A 21,534-nucleotide genomic window follows, 5' to 3' on the forward strand; every position below is an offset into this window, starting at 1 on the left:
ACTTCATTGCATGATGACTAATGAATCAATTTTTGTTCACTAGTTGAGGGTGGCCAAGTTAACTGACCACCTCCAGCTTATAAAAAAATTTCCTTCGACATTCATACATTTTTTATTATTTTACACCTAGGTAGAAGCTTAGATGTTACCATACATGTTCCTACCTTGTGCTTAATCGATGCATGCTGGAGTATTGGACATCTTGTGCTGCTACTTAGGAATTCATCTTGTTGTCCCTTTTTGATGTGTATACTTTCTTGTGCTCTTGTGTATTCTCTTGTTGATGGGTTTCATGGGTGCAGGTGCTTTGCTGATATCCTAAGTGTTGTTGCTACTGTTGGGGAATCCTGCTTGGAATGGAAAGGTGTTATAGGATGTTGGTACCATGCCCTCAATTTGTATGGGAAGAATAATTAGGTTTTAGGTTTATCATCATAGTGGCACAGGTTGCTACAGGAGATCCTGTAGCAACCCCTTTTTTTCTTCTTTTCCAAGGGGTTGAAGGATGGAGTTAGATTCCTAGTAGTGTAGTGAAGGGTCGTGGTAACAAAATAAATGTCCTATGCGTTTTATTTTTTATTTTTATTTTTGAATGAGACATGGCTTAGGGGTGGCTTTAAGAAATGGTGATTTTTTGGATCAGGGATGCATGGAGGATGGGTGAGTGTTTGGATCAAGGTGAGAGGACTCTAGCTAGCCCGGGGTAGGCCATGCTTGATGATTTTATTATCAGAACCTCCTTCCTGTAGAATTTTAGGACATCTTGTAGCAGTTACAAGACATCCTGTAGCAAACCAGAGAGGGCCTAAAAATGGATTTTTGGGGCCCGAGGATGGGTGAGAGTGGAAAGGACATGGTTTCCATGGATGTTATGGAGTATATGGAGGGAAAAATGGAATGGAACTCGAGCATGTTGTCCCTGGAGTTCTGCAACTTGTCACTGTCCTCAAAACCTGCAAAATGACATAAACTATTTAGGAACAAGTTGTAGATCCCTATCATGGCATTCTTCTTTGTATTTTTTTTTTTTTTAGGGAAACACAAGCTACCTCAAGGGAGGTTTTCAACCTTCCTGTCTACCTTGGGCACCTAAAGGGAGGTTTTCACCGAGGGATCTTTTATTTTTTATTTTTTCACTCCTCGGTTGCCTCAAGGAGGTTTTCAACCCAAGAGTTGGCCTCAGATGCCTCATGGAGGTTTTCATCTAGGCCTCTTATTGTTTTTTTTTTTCTTTTATCAATTTCTCACAAACAAGAACAATGTTTAGGGATGTTGTGACTTGGAAGTTAGGACACTCCCAATCACATTCACCTCCTTTCTGATGGTGCTGATGAACTCTTCCTTAGACAAAGGCTTCCTATAAACCTTCAATCTGTAGCCATTGAAAATCAAGGGAATCCCTTCCTCATCAATGGTCCTAATATGAACAACTCCATTGTCATGGAATTTCTCTATCTGGTATGGGCCCAACCACCTTGTCATCAATTTTCCTTTGAAGTCCTTAAGCCTTGAGTCATATAACAAAGCCTAATCTCCTTCTTGAAAGACCTTGTCCTTGATATCCTTATCATGCCAAACATTTCTTTGAAATTGAATCACTTCAGTGTGTAGGAGGGCTTGCATTATGAATTCATCCAAGCCATTTAACTAGAGAAACCTCTCCTATTGTACCTTTTGTAACATCTAAATCCAATTGTGATGCCATTCTCAAGGTATTGTATTCAAACTCAATGAAGAGTAGAGCCTTCTTTACATAGACTAATTCATAAGGGGTGAAACCAGTAGTGGCCTTCCAAGTGGTATTGTAGGCCTAAGTGGCCTCCACTAATCTGTCTGTCCAATCCTTTCTATTTTTGCTCACAACCTTGGTGAGGATGCCTTCTAGTGCCCTATTGGTGACCCCTACTTGTCCATTGGCCTGAGGGTGATAGGCAACAAATTTTATGTGCTTGATATGATGTTGGCTTAACAAATTCTTAATTAGATGTGATGTTAATTGAGCTCCCTAATCGGTGACTAGCTCTCTGGGGTACCCAAATTTCTAGAACACATTCTCCTTCAGGAACTCAACCACTTTATCCTCTGTTGTTAACTTGACAACCTTTGTGTCAGCTCACTTTTTTAAATAGTTAGTGCATACAAATATGTACTTTTTATGCTATGAGGATGGATCGATTGGCCTAATGAATCCATGCCCCACTTGTCAAATGGCTCTAAAGCCACTTGAGGTTGTAAGGGAATTTCATAATTAGGAGTAGGTTTCCCAATCCTCTGGCACTGATCACAGCGACTGGTATATCTTCTTGTATCTTGGTGGAGAGTGGGCCAGTAGTAGCCAACTTGTAGAACCTTGAAAGTTGTTCTCTTGGCAACAAAGTGACCTCCATAAGGCCCATCATGATAGGCTAGGAGGATGTCAAATACCCCCTCTTCCCTGACACATCTCCTCAATATTTTATCTGGTCCTAGCTTGAAGAGATTTCCCCCAATCAAACTGAAAGGGGCACTCTTCCTTACAATTAGGCCCTTCCCTCTGGATGACAGATTTGGAGGAAACTCTGCAACAACTAGGTAGTTAGCTATGTTACAAAACCATGGAGAGAGAAATGAAATAGAAAATAAGTTTTCATATGGTAGTTGATCATCAACCATCCCTTCCTCACTTGCAGGCAAAGCAAGTGTAGACAAAAAACCTGCAACTACATTTTTTTACTTGACTTATCAATGATAGTTAGATCAAACTGCGATAGTAAAAGAAAACCATCTAATAATTCTAGCATTCACATAAGGCTTGTTCATTAAGTATTTTATAGCTTCATGGTTATTATGCACAAAGGTTTGATATCCAGTGATGTAGTGTCTGAACTTATTCAGAGAATGGACAACAACTAGGAGTTCCTTCTTAGTTACAGTGTAATCAATTTAGCCATAGACAAATTTTTGCTAATGAAGTAAATGGCATAAGGAAATTTGTCATCTATCTAGCCTAGGGCTGCTCCTACAGCTTTTTCAGATGCATCAACATGGATGTGGAAAGGAAGAGCCCAATTTGGGCCTCTAAGTATGGGTGCAGTAGTCAATTTGTCTTTCAAGATCTCTAGGGCCTCTTGGCAACTATCTGACTAGTAAAATTCAGAGTCCTTGGCCAGCAATCCAAAAAATGGTGAGGCTACTTTGCTGAAGTCTTTGATAAACCTCCTATAATATCTAGCCAAGCCCAAGAAGCTCCTAACATCCCTTTGCTTTTGAGGAGTAGGGACCCTTTTTATGATGGCAATTTTGTTTGGGTCCACTTGTATTCCCTCTTGAGATATTGAATGGCCTAGGATAGTCCCTACATTCATCAAGAATTCACACTTCTCAGGACTAAGAAAGAGGTTCATTTCAATGCACTTCCTTCGGACTTTCCCAAGATTAGAGAGAGCCTCCAGGAAGTCACACCCATAGGGAGTGAAAAAAATCCATGTAGATCTCCACAGAGTCATGGACTAGCTCAACAAAGATGCTCATAACAACCCTTTGAAAAATTTCGTAGGGGAATTACATAATCCAAAAGGAAGGGCCCTATAAGAGAAGGTACCCCAAGGAAAAGTGAATGTAGTTCTATCCTAGTCCTCTGGGCTAATTTGGATATGATTGTAACCATTGAACCCATCCAGGATAGAGAAGAAATTCTTCCCTGCAAGACCATCCAAGACTTTATCAATGAAAGGTAGAGGGAAATGGTCTTTTTTAGTGCCTTTGTTCAGTTCTCTATAATCCACACAGATCCTCCATTTTCCAATTTTCTTTGGGACCAAGACCAGAGGAGACACCCACTCACTATCTGAGATGGGGTAAATGAACCCTACATCCAACAACTTCTGCAAGTATTATTTTACTATGTCTTTGAGGGCTGGGTTCATCCTCCTCTGAGGTTGGTGCATTGGTTTTCATCCTTCCTTGATTCAAATGTGATGAGTACACACTTAAGGATGCACTCCCTTCATTTATTTATAGCTCCAAGAAAAGGCATCTAAATGCTCTCTCAGCATGTCACACAACTTCTATTCTTGATTAGCTGAGAGAGTGGGGTTGATCTTCAAAATTTTAGATGGACCAAATTCTACCATTTTGACATGTGTAGGACTTGGGTCCACCAGGCATAACTCAGTCCAAGGATTACCCTTAGATTCCTTCATAAGCTCATCAAGAGGCATGGTGTTGGGGGACTGGTTCTGGATGATTTGGTCAATGAGGTCGTCTTCATTAGGTTGCCCCCCTCCTATAATAGCATCTAGGGTAAAAATTGGATGGGATGTGGTATTATACACTTCATATTCCTCCTCCTCTTCCAACCATAGGGGTAAGTCATGCTCAAGGGATGGTTGAGCAGGAGGGTAAAGTACCAATTGTTTGGAAAAAAGCCCATTCTTAATGGTCATGTTTCTAGCTCTACAACTTATGTAAGAATCAACAATGGCTAGCCACAATCTTCCAAGGATGAGAGGATAGCCATTGAATTTGGTTTTTTCGGGTGGAGAACTAAGAAGTCAGCAAGATACTCCCAGGAATCAATAGAGACCATTACATCCTCAATAACTCCTTCAGGAGCCACTTTGGACCTATCTGCAAGTTGCAATACTATTGTGGTCTTTATCAAAGATCCTTAGAGGTTTAACTTGAACATAGTCTGCTTAGTCATCACATTAATGGCAACCCCAAGATCAATCAAGGTGTGGGGGACAATGATGCCATAAATGTGCACATCTACCACAAGACTTCCAGGGTCTAGATACTTTGGGAAAATCACTTTCCCCAACATTAGATCAGACAATTGACCAATGACATTGATGGTAGGGGTGCCTTTACTTCTCCTCCCAGGATGTTTGAATAATTTTTCCTTTATAAGCTTGTTGTAGATGGGAACATCCTTGATAGCTTGAAGGAGTAGTATTTTAACACAAAAAAATTTCAATTCTCCCAGAAGTTTAGTCTCTTCTAGGGTGTGTTGGTTAGAATGGATCAATCTTTCACGAAAAGGAGGGGATTGGATTTAGGAACACTCTCTTCCTTTTCCTCTTCAAGCTCCTCAGGAGGATGTGGAGGTTTGTTATCTCGGAGCACTCTTCCAGACCCGAGGTTGATTTCTTGAATCTCCACATCATAGGCAAGGTAAGATGTCTCTCCACTATAGAACTATCGTGCTTGCTTGTTGTTCGGGTTTAGATTTGGTTGAGTAGGTATCTGGGGTTACTTAGGTGGAGAAAGATGAATGAGATGTGGTTGAGATCAAGGTGGAGGCCATAAAGCAAGGGGGTTGGTTGAATTGAGGCCTCCAACCTTGTGATGGGGGATTCCACTGAGGATGTGTAGAATCATATGACTGAAATGGTTGATTGGCAGGTTGGGGTGGATATTGAGGTACATAAGGCCAAGGAGAAGGTGTGGACCATGGAGGATGAGTAGGAGAATACTAAGGGGGAAAGGGTGAATTCTGGTTGGGATGGTAAAAGGAATAAGATGCACCTTGCATGCCCTATTGGTATGGCCAAGGTCCTTGATGTCTCCTTTGATTGATGTAACAAAGTTGTTCAACCCCACCTTCTGCCCCTTGGTATACAACTTTCAATCCAAGAAAGGAAGGGCACTTATCTACGTAATGGTTTTCCTCATAGACCGAGCATATCTCTATAACATTTAATGGACATTCATTTCTAGGGTGCCTTTTAGTGCATTTAGGGCAAAAGATAGCCAAGGCTCTCTCTGCTTCCTCTTGATTCCTCTTGACTTTCATTGTGTCCATTTGCAGAACAAAGGTGTGCAACATTTCACTTTTAAAGTCCTCCAACATGTTTCCAATTTCATTCTTGATAGATGTGTTGGAGGAAGAGGAAGTGTCTAGAGCTTGACTAGACCTACCTTCTTCTTAACATCCCTAGAATGGTTTTTGAATACCGTCTTGATGTTGTCATAGGATAAATGGTATATGTCCCCTCCATACATCATGTTTAGGGTTTCCAGTATGTCCTCCCTGATTCCTCTAAGAAGGACTAACTTGAGTGATTCAGGATCAAGGGTGCATCTGACCCTTTTACAGCTGAGTTGGAATCTTTCCTCATAGTCTTCCAAGGATTCATTTGGTCCAAGGGTCATTCTAAATATTTCCTCCTTGGTGTCCTTAGACCTGCAATAGTCCATGTACTTGTTGTTAAAGGATTGTTGCATTTGAGCCCAGGTAGTGATGTTATCCCTAGGTAGACCCATGAACCAGTGGAGGGCTACATCCTTAAGGGTAGATGGGGAAAACTTCAACTTTTGGTCATCAGAGGTATAATCATAAGTTCTACACGCAACAACAAACCCAAACAAAAGGGTATCAGGGTCCTCTAAGGTTAAGCCATAGAAGTGAGGAAGGGCAGAAGGGATTTTATTTTTCATCCTAGCATCTCCATTAGTCCCTCTGATGGGAAAAGCACCCTCATTTATATTTTTAGCCATGGTGTGGGTATGTGGAATGATTTCTTCTTCTTCTTCCCCAGTAGGCTCTTCAAATATCTCAGGTTGTTCACCTAAGGGGTACTCTACCTCCCCTATAGTCAGAGAGGGAAGTTGAAAGTCACTGAAGAATAGTGAAGGTTGATTGTTTGATGGTGTGGGGGTATTTGGCAAGAATTTCCCTAAAGTGTCTCTACTCCTATGAGGCATGAAATAGTTTTTCGTTTTATGCGTTTTTCAAAACAAACTGTAAAACAAAAAGGAAAGCAAGAATAACATCTACACACTGAATGTAAAACTAAAAGAAAAGCATAAATTACATCTACCTAGAAACCTCCCTGACAACAACGCAAAAAAGTGATGAGCCCCAGTATTGCAGCAAGAAAGCTACAACTCCCAAAGCTACCAACTTTACTTTATCAACCCAGGGTTTCATACAAAATTAGAGGTGACAGTGTTGCATACACAATAGATACATTATTCTACTCATGCCACACTCTACTGAACTGAAAGGAGTCTAACTACTGAAAGAAAAATGTGAAGTCTAGTCCTAGTGCAGAGAAAGTAAATGCTTTTACACTTAGAAGATGAAATTTGTCAACTTGTAAATGCTATGAAATGACACTAGTCTTATGCTACTTTGCAGAAGGGAAACTATGCTAACTTGCACTTAATCATCTAGTTATCAGGGTTTCTTGAAAATAGAAGATTATTCTACCATTTCATAATTCAAAAATACTTGCATTGACTATCTAATTCACACTCGCGGAGTAATTAAAGTTCTAATTGCTAAATTCAGAAATCAAAGAACTAATGTTATCTGATCTTGCAGGAAGGAAAAGGAGTGAAAGGACTGGTCTAGGTGGCACTTCTAGTCATGGAGTCCAATATGAGGGGTGGAACTACTCCTAAACTAGGCTAAGCTATCATTGCAGGTCAAAACATGGTCAAAATAGGCTACTATAGGTGAGCTACAAGATGTTGCTATAGGATGTCCTGTACTGCTACAAGATATCTTGAAATGCTACAGGAAGTTGGCTGAGAGGTTTTGGAGAGTAAGAATGGTGATATGAAGTGTTGGAAGGGTGTATGACAGCTGGGGACAATGTGGGGAAGGTGATCTTCACCCTTTGCCAAGCCCAATACTTCAAGAAGGTCGGGTTTGGCTAAGATGGCTTGCTCACAGTGACCTGGAAATAGAGGTTTGGAACATGGGTTGGCATGCATCAACAGAAGGGGGAGAGGACCTAAATGGAGCTGGTGGAAAGGATCCTTGCCTGCAAATCAACAATCCTAGCATAACACTTGCACTTATTACTTTTCATTTGCAAATTGTTTTATGTCAATATGGAAAAGATGAATTGAATTTGGAAAAACTAATCTAACTACTGCTAAGAACTTGATTGATGAACTGAAATATATTCTAAGCTACAACAATCAGGAGAAGAAAAATAACAAGTGTAACTCTTTCCAAGAAATCATAAACAACTATCTAACTAATGCTACAACTTGATTGATGCAATTGGCAAGAAATCAAACTTTGTTTTTGGGCTATGAGAGTGGGGTCCTCTAATCATGATCCCATGAGGGAGACGAGATAGGGGCCACTGTCACAAGATTTTTGATGTATTCTACTCTATTTCACCGTAAAAACTAATTTATCCTCTAAGCTAATGGAAGCATGAATAAACCAACAACTTAATCATTCTTTCAAGCTAAAAGTCATGAATAAACTGCAACAACTAATCAAAATTCTAGCCTAAGAATATAGATACAAGAGAGGAACTTCTGCTGCTATGGTTGGGCCCTAACCCAAGAGATTCAGCCCTCTGAGTCAACTCAGTGCTAGATCAAAACAGAACTTCTCATTATCATTCAAAAAGTGGCAAATACATCATAACAATAACAATCAAATGTGCTTGAACTTAATGGCCTCTTAGCTACAATAAAACTTTGAATCCTAATGAGTCTCTTAGTTGGTTTATTTATACAAAAATGGATCTACCAATAGCTCCCTAGAAAATAGGGATATTTTCCTCCCTAACTCGAGAATAGGTGAATCCAACTCTTCCTTGACTTTCACTAGCTCGGTTGCCAATGAACTCCACCTGCTTGGCTGCCAATGACATCGAATTGATGAGATAGAGCGAGGGATCTTCGACTGATTTGAGGAATTAAAGAGGTGGACCAACTCCTAGAATCTCCCTTGCTTGTCTACTCCGAGTTCCTGCACTCAAATAATCTCAAAAGTGCTCCAATTCTTGCATTTAACAGACATTAGGCCACATGACATAGCTACACATCTTTACTCCTCACACTAAGCATAATATAACAAATTTTGTAGATAAATGTGAGAAAAGATAATTTAATAAGCTGGAGGATGACATTGTGACCCATATAATATACCTATTGATGAACCTCATCACAAATTACCTAGAAAACGAATCAAACAAACTTTTTTGTTTACCCTGCTTATAAATAATCTCATAATGATACCCCAACATCCTAGTAACCCACCTATGTTGCTACGGTGATCATAATTTTTGTTTTAGAAAATATTTTAGACTATGATGGTTGGTGTTATTTCGGAAGTATGGTCATCATCTCTTTCTCATACGTGGTTTTACCCAAAATTTGGACAAACAACTACTTACCATTGAAAGCCAAGGGGTACCCCTCTTGCATCAAAACCACTTCAAGACTAGTCAATGTTTAGAGAGGATTAATGGAAAATTAGATTGAATCTCCTATGTTTGGGAGGGGCGGGGGGGGGGGTTTAACGACTTGTATGGTATTGAATTATGCAATAATTCTTGAGTGCCATTTCTTCAATAACTTCTCCACATGATGAGATGTTATAATTCAAAAAGACCCAAATGCAAGCCTTTTGAGCGTATGTTTTTTTTCCCTTCCTTGGTGAATCTCGCGTATAAATACCCGAAATCCATGGTGATAGGGCCCAAAATGCATAACCATTCTAACCCTACAACTACTTGATAGTTCTCATCTCAATAGAAAACATGTGAGTTTTGAGATGATACTTACCCATTTGGAGTTTCACATTTTCACATTGGTGACCACATTTCACCATACCACCATTAGGCTATCAGAATTTGAAAATTAGGTATAGGACAAATATAAAAATGAGTATCATCATCCACTCGTGTATGAATAAAATTGTGGGTGTTGCTATTTTCAATCAATACATTCATGCAGTGCTTGATCCAAACAATCAACATCAATGTTTGGGGTGCCAAGAATCTGAATATGGCATGGGGAGAAATTTTGGGTTTCCTATAAGGATCTTGCAAGGTATTTTCCTTGTTCACTAGAGGGGTGGAATCATCCAATTCTTAATAGTGTTTTTAGTTGATAACTCTTTTGAGTTTTCGCATGGAGACATAACCATTTGAAATATTTGTTGTTATTATATTTGTGCCCTTTGAAATATCACTTATCACAACTATAACAAAGGTGGAGGCATTGGAATTTTTCCATCTCTTCTTAATACAACATGTGGATTATCATTTCTTATGAGTTGGAGGGGCTAGAAATAATTGCCACAGGGAGATTAGAGTGAGTATTGAATAGTGGTCTCCTAGTTTGGGAATCAATTATCACAATAATTTATTTAATTCTTTCACAAGCTTCCAACCATGATTTTTGGCACTACATCATGACATGTGCCCTAATTTCTTCTTTAGGATAATTGATGAAATATCCTTTAAAAACGAAGCTAGATAGGCCCTCTATGCATATTACTAATTGCTTAAAAATGGAAATATAATTAATAATTACTCCTATTTAACATACTTTTGTTATTCGTTCCAAATAACGAGTGTCACATTCAAATGATCATAAATGACCTCTAGAAAATGGGTCCAACCAATGTAGCCTCCATACACTTTCTTATACCATTTCCACCATTACCAATGTTTCTAATCCAAATATAAGACCACCACGTTTAGGTTTTGTAGGTCATAAGAATCACAGAGAGTGATAAAATGTTTCACTTGAGAAACCAACCTAAGGGACTAGGGTCATAAAAAATTTTATTGTCAACATTTAGAAAGTGATGCGACAAATTGTGATCATGAATGTGTGGGTGGGGGTTCTCTAGAGAGAGTATGTGAGTGGTTTGCACTTTATTTATTGGGGATTCCTCCTTAGTTGAATCGATGCGTGGATCTAATTTATGGATGCCCAATTAGATCTAAAACACTTCCAACACATGGCCTTGTTTAGTCATTATGGTGGAGAGCTCTTTGAACGAAAATTCAATGTCTAAGACCTTCGATTTAACCTATTGGTTCCTAGTATGTAGATCTCGGTTTTGGTTATTTGTGGTTGCCATGTTGTGAATGGGCCATTGTACTACCTAAGTGTTTTTCAAAGTAAAATTCCTAATTTGTCTCACTACGATAAGTGGATTGAAAGGAGTCTTTTCAAATATACCATGAACATTGTATTATTGGGTTCACAGATGAAAGGTTACTTAAAAGGTAGACCCACAAGGTCAACACGATGGGAGGAATATTTTGAGATAATCTCTCAAAACAGTGTCAATAGAATGTAATGCCCCATATTATTATATTAAATAATAAGAATAATAATATTATTAATAATAAGTAATAAATAAAATGAAGGATCATAATAAATAAATAAAAATAACTATTTTATCAATAAAAGAAAAAATGAAAAAGTAATAAAAATAATAAAAGGTTAGGACAAAAATAAATATGTATGGTGAGAAGTGAGTTTTGTGCATGGAGTTTTTCTTTACATTTTTGTACAAAGAATTCTATTTAATCAATGGCAAGAATGACATGAGGCATATTTTTCCCGAAGAATTATTGGGAAGCAAGGGTTAGACACTAGCAAAGGTAATTGATTTAGGGCTGAAGGGTGGCCTGCTACATAAAGACATGGTGCAGTTGAGCCTATGAATAGGCAGAAATTTGTCCCCCACATGTTGGTTGTGGTTAGTAGGATTAGAGGCTGATGCACAACAACTCAAATTTCAAAACGTCATAGGTTGGTTGTGTTCGTCGCCTTCCAAGTAATATTCCTCTCGCTCACGTCTCATGTGGATCATGCAATTCATAATGAAATATTCTTTATGTTTGTCAATCAATGAGTACAAAATTATGTTTACAACTTGTGTTTGTTTAAACTTGAAGTTTGGGCCATTACATATGGTATCGAAGCTTAGTTACATCACTTGATGCCTCTGATCCCTTTCATAATTATGTGGATTAAATATAATGTAAATGTGCATGAAAAGGTGTTTGCTACTCGAATTCATTAGTTGTGAAGATGTCATGGTAAATCTTATCCTACTAGGAACTATTAGAGAATATTGAATTAAACAAGTTCTAAACTAAAGATAGGTTCAATGATTCCCTAGTATCTTTGTTTAGTCATGAATTTAACATTTTTCTCCTTATATTGATATTGTTAAACTTTATTTATTTTTTATTTTCGAATTTTGCAGTGCGTGCATAAAAACACATAATAATTGTGTTTTTATTGGGGGATAATTCCAAATCCATAGATTCCCTCCAATCATGCATGATGTTTGTATATTTCATCTATCTATTTATTCATGTTTCTTCCCCTATTAGTAATAACTTACTTAAGACTGCACTAGAGAGAGTCTCCAACTTAGGTTGTCAAAGTTGTCCAAGTAACTTTTTGCTTGAGGTAAAATTGAGATAGATTTGATATTCATATATAGTGCATACCGATGGAGTGGAACTATCTCATAAGATGAAAAATGCTTATTTCCTAACATATTGACTCAATTTGGACCGAATTACCTCCAGGCTTCAATAATGTGTATGGATTCATGGTGGTTAGGGATACCTATAGGGAAAAGAAACCATATAGTAAAGAATGTTTACATCAAGAATCGATTAAAGAAATCCTTCTAGAGCCATCTCAAATATAATCATTATCATTTATTTACTGCCAATAGAAGGGGGTTTGCAACTTGAATTTTGATATAGTGAAAAGGTTACTTGGTATTCAATGATTGCTTGCAGAGTTAAAGGTCATGGAGACCTTTTGAAGAGAAACATTTTTGAAAGTAAAACCTTGATTGGTTTAAGTTTCCCATTTGAATTCCCCTAGCACCAAATAGATTTCCAAGATAACCATATCGTCACTTCTCTATTTAATTATACTTCTTGAGTGTAAGTTTTTTATATTACATTGATTTATGCAACAAAGAAGAAACATGAAAGAATGCATTATTCAGTACTTACTAAAGAATACTACTGAGTAGAAAGTATGCCAAATTTTAAAAAATCAACTTAACGTTGCTTAATTTACATGACAAAAATTTGATCTTCAGATGTTGTATGAACTAAAATATTCGCTACATGAATTCAAAATGGAATTACCCTTTGATAGGAAACTTGGTTGTTGTAAACCCTAAGGTAACATGTATAACTTTGTTTCTAGGCCAAAATGTGGAGAATGATCTTCAGTTAGATCTGTGTTTGTGTCAAGTATTATTCCACCAATATTTGAAGTAGTATCACCTTATATCATAAAATTAATGTTGGTGTTCTCATTGGTCAACTTTGATGCTATTGGTTAACCCCTTTGTGATATCACCTTGCAAGAACCGTATGACTTGTTGATTTTCCATTTTTCTTTATCACTACTTCAAACTAAAGATGTTTCAATATTTAACCTTTCAAAAATCATGGACCTAATGAGCCTTAACTTAGATGGATTCAATCACTAATGAGAATTGAATAGTTACACTCTATTTCCCATTTCACATTCTTCATAAGAGATTGATTCATATTTTTAACACTAAAATGCAAAGGTAATGAAAATACCATGCTTAGTCCTTGGGTTCCTTAAGGTGGTATTTTTAGACAAAATTGACCTATCTAAATATGTATAATAAGGTGTTGTTTTTAGTCTACCTTGAACAACATTGATTCTTGTATCTCATTCTTTTACTTCATTGGGCTAGGTGCAATTTCACAAAGGGTAAACCATGGTGAAAAAGAAAGAAGAATAATTCAAGGTGTTTATGTATTTAATTAACATGGGGAAATATGAAAAAGTGAAGAAGATCAGGCCTGGAAGAATTGTGTGGAATAAGTGTTCTAGTTGGGGCATCATTTCTCTAGTTCTATTTATTTTCTTTACTTTTTGCTAAAATGTGCTTTATGGGCAACAAAGTTACTCGACCCATGGCCTGTAATATTTCATTTAAGGCATGTACTTTATGGTTTACCTTTAATATTTTCTTTAATAGTCCCAAAGCAATGGATCTTAGGGTTGTCTTGGGTGGTTGGGTAGAAAAATTATTATCCTCTCCATCCAAGTTCAAATCCCCATTAGTGACATGATAATCTTTTGTTCCTTGATGATTATGGCTTCGATCCTAAGAAAAGCACTCTTGAGTGAGTGTGAATATGGGTTGGCCTAGTGTCAACGACCTCACTCTTAACTTCAACTTGAGAGGGAGGTTGATTTTCTTAGGCTCAAATTCATTACAACACACACACACACATTATTGTTGTAATGAATTTGAGCCTAAGAAAATCAACCTCCCTCTCAAGTTGAAGTTAAGAGTGAGGTCGTTGACACTAGGCCAACCCGTATTAACACTCACTCAAGAGTGCTTTTCTTAGGATCGAAGCCATAATAATCAAGGAACAAAGATTATCATGTCACTAATGGGGATTTGAACACACACACACACATTATTATTGTAACGTATTCAAGCCTGAGAAATTCAACCTCCCTCTTAGCTTGGAGACAACAATGAGGTTTATAGTACCAGGATGTAACAACCCTGGTGAAAATTCCATGTAATAAAAGTTAAAAACAATAACCATGGTCGATGGGACACTTATTCCAACCTGAATGTTGGGCAAGACATCCTAGGGGGTGTTCATTTGGTTGTTTATGGCTAAGGAAATTGGAAAAGGCAATGGCTAAGGCTTTGAAAAGGAAAAATGGCATTTTGGCACAATTATTTATGAAAATAATGGAAATTAGGAGAAAAAGGAGGCGAAAGGTCACAAGTTGCATGTGAGGAGGAAAATGAAGGAAAATAATGGAAAATGAAGAAAATAGAGGCCCCATTCATAAAAAGGCTTTTGAGGATCAGTTGGTGACCTTTTTGTCAGTTTAGCTTTGGAGCTCTCTCATTACTCTCCCTCTCTCTCTCTCTCTCACTCTTGGACACAAAGTTTTCTTGGAGCACATTGGCATTGGAGCAAGAAAGGCAAAGGCAAGAGGAAGCAAAGATCAAGCAACTACAACAGGCCTCATTTTCGATATCGACTTGCATGTGTATTTTCCTTGCTAGATTTGGCATGCATGGTATTGCATGTGGTTATTTTCTATCATAGCATATGTTTTCTGAGGTGTGACGGTGTTCTTAAGCCTAGACTTTCCATTTCCTGATATATTTGATAAGATGGATTTCTCATATCGGTTAATGTAGGATGAATGGATGGATTCAAAGTTGAGTAGGGTGGATCTCCGAACTGACAAACACATGGCCTAATGGTCCCCGAACCAGACTGTGGATCACAGTAAAGCCATTGGCCTAGTAACCCCCGAACCAGACTGTGGGTTGAGGTAAAGCCAAATTGTGTGCCTCGGTGGGTCTAGGAATCCTTGCAGGTGAATGGCGGGATATACGATAAAGCCAAGAGGTGGATTTTCTCTCTATTGGGCCTAGTAGTCCCGGGATGGGGTGTAAGGTAAAGCTTAGAGAGTGTGTCTCAGTGCAGGCCCTAGTGATCCCTAAATCATACTATGGATTATGGTAAAGTCTGAGAGACTAGGAGGCACTCAAATTCCTCATGGTGTAGGTGGAGAACTTTGATGGCATCCATGCTTATTAGTGTTTTTTGGTGTGTTCTATGAGTCCCACATTCATGATTGGAATATGGCACAGGGTTGATTGGCCGAAGAGAGACTTGGCTTAGCCAATCTATGGTTGGGTGGAACGCGGTAGTCCCATCTCTAGTTGGTTTATTGCATTCATTAATGAGAACTTCATTCCCTTGATTTTCATGTGTAAATGTACTGATGTATATGTCGATTTTATGGATGATACGTTTATGATATTTCTATCCCTATTATGTTGGTTATGTATGTTTTATGACAACGGCTATGTATGGATCTCATTATGTTTTTCCTTATAAATGAATGGATAATGTATCTATGGCCTAATATATGATAATGCATCAAATGACATGAGGGAACAATGGTTCATAATGATTCTCAGATAAGTATGAGATCCCTACACTTAATTATGTTGTTTACAACTGTAGGTTACATGTTGATGATATGTTTGACGAAATTCCTATCATGGCTAGTAGGGGTCTAGTTAAGGTCTTATTCAATTTATTGCTTTGGCATCATTATTTCCCTATAATTTTACTGATTTTAACTTATCACTCCATTCTGGGCAGTGACCTGGGCTCTGGGCCTGAAAAAGTGGCTTAAATCCCAGGGTCGCTGGCATAGAACTAGAAATTTTAGTCTATGGTTAGTGGCAAGCAAGCTTATGAGAGAGAATTTGGGTTTCTGGACAGTCTCTTTCCCATAACATGGGAGCGAATGAGGCCTAAGATGTCTAAAACATCAGTGGGACCCAGGGACATGCTCTTTGAGTAGCTGATTTGTTTCTTAAGGATTTTGAAGCTAATGTTGGATGATTGTGTGTGATGCTTCCATTGATTCCACTTTCTTAAGGTCACATAGGAGGTTGAATCCAATCATAGTAGCCTATCGTCTCAATTTTACCTAGTTGGCTAGTTACTTGGGTAGATGTGGGAGGAGCGTGTTACAGAGTAGTATCAGAGCATGGTTGCGCTCTCTTTGGGTATGGTTTTATTCTCTTTGTATCATATCTGGTACTACAGAGTGGTATTAGAGCATCGTTCACCCATCGGATTGGATGGGCGGTGTGTGTCTTTTACACTTACATTCCATGTGCTTGTTGCATTTAGCTTGATGATTGCTTATGGTTGTATTGAATGTTTCCATGGAAAAATTGATATTTATTTTGTGGATTGCATTTGTCATGAGTATATGACTAGTTAAATATTGTTATATGTCACTTACATGTTGATTTTATGTCACCTACTTACATCATTGTATGTTAGGCTACATTCTTGTAGATTTGATTACATGTATTAGTATTGTAGGTTGATTACAAGAATTGATCACTAATGCTTGACTACATGCATTTATGCATATGTGTAGTTGGTTAGGCATTTCTTATGCATATTGTTGGTTGCATGTGGCAATGTGTACAATGGAGTAATGGTTGTTGTCATGCATGAGGTCATAGCATGCATTGTTGATATGGCCTTGCATTTATGATTGGACCCTAACAAGAGTGATGTTTATGTGTTGATACATTTATTTGTGTATGCCTATATGTTGTTATATTTATGACATACATGTATCACACTGATTTGGTGATGTTGTAGACAAGGTACCTCCCCTAAGCTATACTAAGGTACGTTGATTTATTGTGATTTGGTTTATCTGACATATTATGCATTGTAGGAAAAATATAAAATGGCTAGCAAGGTGGTAGACCACATAGAATCTCCCTATGCATTAGATGACCAATGTGGTGTGGGGAACTCTTCTGATTTGGCAGATACACTGAGAAGCTTGAAGGAAGAGATAAGAATTTGTAAGGTAGATAATGACTAGATTATACAGGCACAAGAGAAGCAAGCAGAGGTTAATGATATACTTCTTCTGATTTTGTCAGACTTGCAACGACAAGGGCCACTTCAGATCAACCATGGACATGAGGATGTAACTAATGGGGCATATGGCAGTAGGTCTCCTGGTAGACATAGGTCGAATAGATCTGACATAGTGATAGATCGCAGGTTGTTGGAAATTCCAGATAGGAGGGGCGATGAGTACGTGTACTATTCTAGTTCTAATAGACATCATGATCGTCATCGCTATCATCCTTACAAGAGGAAGGATGGGGGATAATTTCCAGATGAGTTCAAGAAAGAAAAACCACCTACTTTTGATGGAGATGTGAAGAAGTCAGAAGATGCATAGGCTTGGATACTTAGGATGAACAAATTCTTTGAGTTACATGATTACACAGATGACATGAGGGCCATGGTAGTTATCTTTATCTTGAAAGGTAAAGCAGATATCTAGTGGGAAGATGTTAAGCGGGTCAGAGACATTAGGATAGATGACTTGAGTTGGTGGGAGTTCAAGAGGCTTTTCAAGAAGAAGTAATTGTCAGAGAGGTACTACAACAGTAAGGCCAAGGAATTATATGAGCTAAATATGAGATCAATGACAAACGAAGAGTACACAAGCAAGTTTCTGGAGCTATTGATGTATGTACCATATATTACTGATGAGAAGGCTAAAATTCAACAATTTGTTAGTGGTTTGACATTAGAATTTAGAGAGTGAGTATGATGAGCCTCGGTCACTTGAGGAAGTTATTTGTAAATTGAAGCATTGCTATGAACAATCAAAGTGTAAGAATGAATCTCAGCAAGGATGGAAGGTAAATGGCAGCCTAATAGGACAATACTTCAGAATGTAGATGGGAAACAAAATATGGCATTGCAAAAGAATTTTAGTGCAGCTAGACAGGGACATGAGTCATAGTAGCAATAACAACAAAAAACTGAGGTCACTGGTCAGTTGGAGTGTTAGACATGTGGTGAAGAACACCTTAGGAGAGATTTTTCGTAGCATTAGGTTAGTAAGCCTAAGATATCATCTCGTGAGGGTGTTAAGGTAGACCCTAACAAAATTAAAGCCATTAAGGAATGGAAAATCCCCACAACAGTGCATAGGAGGCGCAGACTATTAGGGATGTTGGTCATAGTATTCCATGTATCTATGCAACAATGGACAAAAGCCAGGCAGAACACCAGGAATCTATCATTGAGACGGATGGTAAGCTTTGTGATCAAGTTATTTCTAATTTGATTGAACCTAGATCTAATTATAGCTTTGTTAGTCCTGACTTGGTGGATAAATGTGGTTTGAGTAAGGAATTGCATGCAGAATCTTGGTTAGTGTAGTTGGCTACAGGTACAAAGAAGTGATTTTATCATTGGGTAAGAGCTTGCACATTTGATTTGAATGGTATGCCTACCGCAGCACATCTAAATATATTACGTTGGGATCATACAGTATGTTGTTGGGCATGGACTCATTGTATCTTCATAGAACCAAGGTAGACTTCTATGACAAAACTATTAAGTGCAATGATGACAATGGGGAACTAAGAATATTGCAGTTTAAGAATAAAGCCACATCAGTTAGGATGGTGACAATTATGCAAGAAAAATGTAGCCACAGGAAAGGGTGTATGTTATTTGCAGTACACATTTCTAGCGATAAGGGTAAGGAGGTTGAGGATGTAGATGTGTTGAGAAGATACCCAACTTTGCAGCAATCTCAGGATGTATTTCCTGAGGACATTATAGAGTTTCCACCTCACAGTGAGATAGACTTTTCTATTGAGTTAGTTCCAGGGGTAACTCTAGCATCAAAAGCACCTTACGAGCTTAGCACACCTAAGTTGGTCGAGTTAATGTTGCAGTTAAAGGAAATGTTGGACAAGGGATACATTAGGTCAAGTGTATCACCTTGGGGCACACTAGTATTGTTCGTGAAGAAGAAAAATGGTACTCCCAGACTATGTATTGACTACAGGCAGTTGAACAAAGTCACTATCAAAAACAGGTACCTTTTGCCAAGGATTGATGACTTCTTCGATCAGCTGCGTTAGTGTCAGTCTTTCCAGCCTTCCTACAGTGATCAAATATGCTCTTACAAAGTGGTCTCAGAGTGTCAAGGTCAAATTTTGTCATTTCAGTGAGTCTTCAAGCAAAATTTGGTCACTAGGCATTAGGTCTAGGGTTTGCTTTCACTCCTTTCAAAATTGTCCAAATGTCGGTCCATGTCATCATTCTTCTGAGTTTATCATCATTCATAGGGTTGTCATTATCATGTCAGTGTCTAATGAGTCATTTTACACCTTGTTCATGCTTCAGTTGCGCCTAGGCAAGGTTCATTTGCCTCTCCTAGGGTTTTGAAGGCAATTTCTCTTGGATGGTCAAATCATTAGCAAAACTGGTATCCAGATGTTCATACACCTTCCCCTATCCTTAAAGTACCTTATCAAATGCTTCCCATCACTGAGATCCCCCAAATTCCTCATTTTTTCACAAACCCTAGTTTCTTGCTACAACCTGGCAATTTTCTAGTTTGGACCTGTTTTTTGCCCTTTTGGACCCCTTCCCCTCACTCAATCTCCGAGATTTCACTTTCCCCTGCTTCCTAACATCCCTCCCTACTTCCAAAAATTTCCCCACGAATTTAGAAGCCCCTTATCCCCTTCATTTCGCTTCATTTCGACAAAATCCCTTGTTCCACACATTGGGATAAGTTTCACTCAAAAGATGTTTTAGAGCAATCAAAGATGAATTTTGGAAAACTGAGAGAGGTTGGACTCTTGAGGGATAAGCTTAGACTGTATTACTCTTTGTATCTCTGCAATTTTGGCAAAGGAAAGACCAGGGTTTTGCAGCACTATTTGGGATTCCTGTGGTGATTTGTGTTGATGGTGTGTTTCTCTCATGTACTTGTAAGTTTGTTATGTGTATCATTTTCCTACTCTTCTCTTCTGCAAATTAAGTAAATGAAGTGTTAAGGTAGAATTCATGGTTTCTATGCTCTGCCTTTAAGTTTGCTTAATATCTATGTTTTCATCTGTTTAAGGAGAACTCCTGATGGTTTCTTGCTCTCCTTAGCTCCTCACCAGTCATACCTATCCATTCAATTCCTTCAAAGGCATCAAGACAATCTCCTACCTTGCCCCAAAAAGACCTCTGCAAAAAACTGTGTCTCATCCCCGCACCCAAAATTGCTGTGCTCAGTTTTCCAACAAAACTCTAAAAATTTAAAATCAAATTTTCCCTATGAGTTTACTAGCCTAAAATCAGTGTTCTTAATTGGTCATCTCCGTCCTTTGAAGACCTTTCGCCGAGATAGACCCGGAGAGAGCCCTCTCCTGCCCCGTAGGGCTAGCTACGAGGCTAAGTGGTTTGATGTTGCCTTGGATTTTGTCCTTTTCAGCCTGAGGCCAAATTCAAGCGCTAACATATTGGCGACCATACTGGGGAAGAACAAATGGTTTGCTTGTTGATGTCATTTGTTTTATAAGCTACAGACGGAGCCTGAAGTTATGCCAGGTAGCCTCCGAAACGCTTTTGCTTTGCATTAGCGGAAGTAGATAAACGCTGCTTCAGTCAATCTCCGGTCTAGCTTGTAAACGTGACATTTAACTTGTTAATTACCCCAGTACATGTATCAAGTTCAGATCTGATGGTTGATGGTGGACAACGATCAGACACTTGAAAGGTTGAAATCATTCACTTGACGACTCTAAATAATTTTCGAGATCAGATCCAAAGACTCCACTGGAGGATGATCCCGACCAACAAAAACATGAAAGGACAATATGGACATATCAGATATTCAAGTTGGAATTCCATCCAAGACATTTTGTTCTTTGTTCTAAATTATTTCTTCTCTTTTTCTGAGAATGTAAAGAAGGCTTTGCAAAGTATAGTATGCTTGAGAAAAGATCCCAGGCCTGCAGTTGATTCTTTCCCTTTGAAGATTGTGAATACCAAAGATTTGCATACCTTTGAGCTTGATCAAGACCTTTCTTCTAAATTTTGTGATGACCATCTTCAGATTGATGAGCCCCAAGCAACCAAGACCGATTATATACCTGCTGTACATACCCCTACACCTTGTAAAATTCCAGATCGGTATAAACCTCTTGTTTTACCTTCTGTTCTTCATGCCTTCCCCAAAAACTATGATATATACTTGCCGAGGTTTGATGGTGAATGTAAGAATGTCAACGCTGAGCAACATGTGCAGAATTTTGAGTCTTTTCTAGACCTTTTTGAAGTTGATGAAGAAGATGTCAGTATAAGGCTTTTTGCTCTTTCTTTGCAAGGCAAAGTGAAGAGTTGGTTC

The sequence above is a fragment of the Pinus tabuliformis genome, chromosome 3_1 (genome assembly GCF_031772625.1).
Source record: "Pinus tabuliformis cultivar Carrire ecotype Pingquan chromosome 3_1, CPIR1, whole genome shotgun sequence".
Lineage (NCBI taxonomy): Eukaryota > Viridiplantae > Streptophyta > Pinopsida > Pinales > Pinaceae > Pinus > Pinus tabuliformis.